This window comes from Rhincodon typus, chromosome 2 (assembly GCF_021869965.1).
Source record: "Rhincodon typus isolate 14 chromosome 2, sRhiTyp1.1, whole genome shotgun sequence".
In the NCBI taxonomy this organism is placed as follows: Eukaryota; Metazoa; Chordata; class Chondrichthyes; order Orectolobiformes; family Rhincodontidae; genus Rhincodon; species Rhincodon typus.
This window is the reverse complement of record NC_063333.1, coordinates 109,229,182-109,235,181: the sequence shown is the minus strand read 5'-3', so window position 1 is coordinate 109,235,181 and position 6,000 is coordinate 109,229,182.

Below are 6,000 nucleotides of genomic sequence, written 5' to 3'. Positions count from 1 at the left end.
GTTTCTATTTGACTACCTCTATCAGTTGTTTCCCTATTGAGATTGTTGGACAGCTGTTGGCCATCTTTCTTGGCACCTTCGCCTCTTGCTTTGGGGTATTTGCTATCCTAGAATAAGCATCTGGCTGAATTGTGGTGGCAATGGGATGCCAGACCCATAGCTGAGCACTTTCTAGTATCATAGAACTTCTACAGTGCCATTCAATCCATCAGGTCCACACTGACCCTCTGAAGAGCATCCCATCCAGACCCAAACCCATAATTTATCCCTTAACCCCACATTTACCCTGGCTATTCCACCTTGCCCTGAACATTATGGACAATTTCGGTATGGTGAATTCATCTAACCTGCACATCTTTAGACTGTAGGAGGAAACCAGAGCACTCTGAGGGAACCCATGCAGACAAGGGGAGAATGTCCACACAGACAGTCCCCTGAAGCTGGAACCAAACCTGGCTCCCTGGCGCTGTGAGGCAGCAGTGCTAACCACTGAGCCACCGTGCAACCAATGTAAAGACATAAAGAAAACCTAAAGGTAGCCTATCCATTTTCTGGTGAAACAACAAAACCTGCACCTGCACCTTGCATTGCACTTGTTCTTGGTGCTGTTAGTCGGTGTTGTCGATATTGTTAACAAATGTGTCAAAAAGGTCATGGGAGCCATGGGAAAATGCAGCACTTAGGCTGAACTTCAAAAGTATGTTTGAATACATTGATAACTGCAACTCTGGAAACAACCATGTCCTTAAGAAGCTCTGCGTGGTGTTTTGTTGCTGTAAAGTTCTCCTGATGGAAGGGGATGTGGGAGGACACGGAGAGCTTTAAATTCTTACCACGGCTATTTTGAAGAATATTTCTTGAAAATATGTGCTCCTTGATTCCACAGCTAAAGGCAGTTTTATTTCACTTTTCCACAGCAGCTCCTCATTCTCATTACTGGCTGGAGATTCAATCAGTGACAATCTTTTTGACTAACTACTCCACATAATTGTCTGTCTCTTTTCTGGAGTTGCGCACAGTACCTGTGGATGTGGAAGTGGAAGTGCTCAAATAGTCATTGGAATAGCTGGCCTTTCCCTCCAAAACAATCAACTTGCAGACCAGTTGTAAAGGATATTGGATTGGAAGGAGAGGATTTACTTGTTGCGAGCAACAACGTAGGGAAGAGAAGGGAAAAGATTGGTTTGAAGACCACCAACACCTAGGATCTAATTTAAAGACAGGCCATCAAGGATATAACCTCTGGATTATTACCTGAACCAATGTTAATTAGTCCACGGATAAATAGATTATGGAAATTAATATGCGGCTGAAGGAGTAGAGTTGAAATAATGGTACCATTACGTGTGACATTTGGCACAAGAAGGATCTATATCATTGATTTGGGCTGAAAGGACAAATAAGGGGATCACATGGGATGTAATTTTATAAGGGTCTGAGTGACATGGGCTATGGCACAATTTGTGGCAAAATCAGATGACAAGGTCAGCAAGGCATATCTCCACATTAGGAGCATCTTGCTCCATCACTTAGATATTTTCTAATCAACCTATTCAGAGATGTTGCTACATATTTGTGGAGCACTTGGGACCTGAACCTGGACATCCTAGCCTAGATGTAAGGATACTGCCAAACAGTACAAGAGGTCCTGCTTCATCTTTTATGCTTTTGCACCTGCAGATAGCCAGAACTAAAAGTCCTGTTTCTGTAGGAGCTTGACCCCACCCATTCAGGCTGTTTCTATTGTTCCAACTTTTTAAAAAAGCCCCAAGGCCTCACAAGCTGTTTATGTAATTGGCTTTGAGTGGACTGCTCGGCGCCACTGACTCAACCTTTCTTCAGAACAAAAAGGTCAAAATACATTTATTAAAACCATAGCATCATCTACAGTGAAAGAAGAAGTCACAGCCCTGCACAAGTCCCTTTCCCCTAACAAAGTTAAAGAAGTCTCCTGTGAAAATGTAGTTGTATTTACAGAGAGTTCCATGACTGTTGCATTGAAAGCATCCCTTACTTTCATCTGAAATCTGAACTAAAACAGGGACTAGTACAAAAGCATTATCACCTCAAACCTTTCAAATCTTATTTCATCGGAGAAGTTTAAAAAGTGTTTTTTTTAAAACAGCCCTGTAAAAGATAATGTTATGTAAATGAAAGGTTTGATTTATTCTCAAAACATTGATAAATTAATTCTTGGAAGACATCCAATTTGATCTCAGAATTTGGAATGAGGAATATTTTGTCCATATTTTTGCATATTTGAAGGTGGTCTTTAAAAATAGTATTGAAAATATTTTCTCTCAGATAATAGAAATTTAAAACGTCAGTTTGAAGTCATGAGAAGATTTCCAACAGTTTTTTAAGCAGACTATATCGTCACCTGGTGACTTGTGTCTCACCCCTTCTCAGAACAGCAGAGTTAACTCTTTCTGCTGACAGCTTTTTTAAAATGAGGAGGTGATGGTCTAGTGGGATTGTCACTAGATTATTATTCCAGGAACTCAACTAATGTTCTTGGGATGCAGGTTTGAAACCCACCATGGCAAATGGTGGAATTTGATTTTTAATAAAAAAAATCTGGGATTTAAGAATCTACTAATAAGTATGAAATGATTGACAGGAAAAAAACCCATCTGGCTCACTAAAATGTCCTTCATCCTCACCTGCTCTGGCCCAAATATGACTCCATCGCTACAGCAATGTTGATGACTCTCAATTGCCCTCTGAAATGGCCTGGGAAGCCATTCAATTGTATCTGTTGCTATAACAAAGTCTCAACAAAGAAATAAAACTGGATGGACAAATGACATTGACCTAGGCACCGGAAATGACAATTGGCAAAACAACCTGGTCGACCCTGCAAAGTCTTTCTTATTAACAACTGAGGGCTGGTGCCAAAATTCAGAGATCCATCTCACAGACTAGTCAAGCAACAACCTGACATCTTCATATTCATGGAATCACACCGTATAATATCCCAGACATGCCATCACCAGCACCATCCCTGGATGTTTCCAATCCCACTACATGCCAAGTCCAGCAGAGGTGGCGGCACAGCTATAAATAGTACTCAACATTAAATCTGGATCCCATAAAGTCTCATGGCTTTAGGTTAATCATGGGCAAGTAAAGCTCCAGCTGATTACAGTGCTCCCTCAGCTGATAAACAGGTACTCCTCCATTTTGAACAATATGCGGAGGAAGCAATGAGTGTGGCCAGGGTGCAAAATATACTATGGTGGGGGATTTCAATGTCCACCACCAAGTGGCCTGGCAGCCGCGTTACTGATTGGGTCCTAAAAGACATGATTGTGGCTGGTGGTAAAGGAACCAAAAAGAGGGAAAAACATAGTTGACCTCATCCTTACCAATCTGCCAGCTGCAGATACATCTGTTCATGACAGTTCATGACAAGAGTGACTGCTGCATAGTGCTTGTGAAGACAATGTCCCACCTTCACATTAAGGATCCCCCTCCACTGTGTTGTCTTGCACTATCTCTGTGCTAAATGGGACAGACTTCGAACAAATCTAGCAACTCAAGACTGGGTATTCATGAGGTGCTGTGGGCCATCAAAAAGCAAAATCTTATTCAAATACCATCTGCAACCTCATGGCCCATCCTGTCCCCAACTTGTCAAGCCAGGGGATTAACCCTGGTTGAATAGAAGGTACAGGAGACATATCAAGGATTACTTGCATGCCAAACAGCATAAGCAGCAAGCGATAGACAGAGCTAAACAATCCAACAAGCAACAGATCAGATCTAAGCTCTGCAGTCCTGCTACATCCAATCATGAATGGCGTTGGACAATTAAACAACTCACTGGAGGAGGAGGCCCCACAGATATTCCCATCCTCAATAATGGAGGAACCCAACACGTCAGTGCAAAAGATAATGCTGAAACAATTTCAGCAATCTTCACCCAGAAGTGCCAAGTGCATAATCCATCTCAGCCTCCTTCAGTGGTTACCAGCATCACAGATGACAGTCTTCAGTTAAATCGATTCATTTCATGCGATATCAAGAAATGGTTGGAGGCAAAGGCTATGGCAATAATAACATTCTGACAACAGTTCTGAAGAATTGTGCTCTGGCACTTGCTGCTCACCTAGCCAAGCTGTTCTAGTACAATTACAACACTGGCATTTACCTGACAATGTGGAAAGTTGCCCAGCTATGTCATGTAAACAAAATGCAAGACAATTACCACTCTATCAGCTTACTCTGGATCGTCAGTAAAGTGATGGAAGGTGTCACCAACAATCCAATCAAGCAGTATCTGCTCAGCAATAACCTGCTCAGTGACACCCAGTTTGGGTTCTGCCAGGGCCACTCAACTCCTGACTTAATTAGAACCTGGGTTCAAACATGGACAAAGCACCGAATTCCAAAGGTGAGGTGAGAGTCACAGCCCTTGACATCAGGCTGCATTCGATTGAGTGTGGCATCAAGGAGCCCTAGCAAAACTGGAATCAAAGGGCATCGGGGGCATACCCTCCAATAGTTGGAGTCACATCTGGCAGTTAGGAAGATAGTCAAGGTTGTTAGAGATCAGCCATTTCAGCTGCAGGACATCTCTGCAGGAGTTCCTCAGGATAGTGTCCTTGGCCCAACCATCTTCAGTTGCTTCATCAATGAGCTTCCCTCTATCATAAGGTCAGAAGTAGGGACATGTGCTGATATTCACACCGTGTTCAGCACATTTGCGACTCCTCAGATACTGAAGCAGTCCATGTCAAGTGCAACAAAATCTGAACAATATCTAGACTTGGGTTGACAAGTGGCAAATAACATTCATGTCACATAAATACCAGGCAATGACCATCTCCAATAAGAGACAATTGAATCACTGTCCCATGACATTTAGTGGCATTTCCATCAATTGAATTCCCCACTATTGACATCCTTTGGGTTACCATCGATGAGAAACTCAACTGGACTTGGTGTGTAAATACAGTGGCCACAAGAGTTGGTTAGAAGCTGGGAATACAGTGATGAGTAGCTCATCTCCTGACTCCCCAAAGCCTGTCTGCCATGCACAAGGCACAAGTCACGAGTGCGATGGAATACTCCCCACTTGCCTGGATAGGCACAGCTCCAGCAACACTCAAGAAGCTTGACTCCAATCAGGACAAAGCAGCCAATTGGACTGGCACCACATCCACAAGCATCCACTCCCTGTACCACCATCATTCAGTAGCAGCAGTGTGTACTATCTCCAAGAAGCACTGCAGAAATTCACCAAAGCCCTTAGATATCATCGTCTATCTGGAAGGTAAAGGGGCAGCAGATACATGGGAACACCACCACCTTCATGCTAATCGCCATCCTGACTTGGAAATATATTGCCTTTCCTTCACTGTTGCTGGGTCAAAATCCAGGAACTCCCTCTCTTAAGGCATTGTGAGTCTACCTACAGCAGGGGCACTGCAGCGGTTTAAGAAAGTAGGTCACTTCTACCTTCTCAAGGGTAACTAGGGATGAAGCAGCCAGTGACCCATGTCCCTTGAGTGAATGAATAAGAAAATCATTGGGCTTCTTCCAGACCCACAGTGGATTTTGTTTTTAAACAGTTTTCAAGAAGACAGTGAGGTCCCAGAAGTCATGCTAGACAATATGTTTAAGAACAGGAGCTTCAATACAAAATCACTGTTTAAAACTACCGAGCCTGGACATAATGGCTTCTGAAATTGAGATCAATAAAATTACTTGCTCGGAGTTTTTATTTCAAGCATGCAATGGGAAATTGAATTAAGGTATTAGGGGACAAATTAATTTTTTAAGGCAACAAAAGGCGTATAGTACACGGAGATCAAAATCCGAACAATCATCTAAATCAAGAAAATAATCAATAACTTCAAATGCCTAACAAAAATCAACAAATACAACAAAGTTCAAGGGTGCTAATCATTCCACCAGAAAAATTCAAGCTATTAAATCCATTTAATTGACCAACAAATTTGCAAATATAGAAAGCACCATTTCTAAGATTTTGAA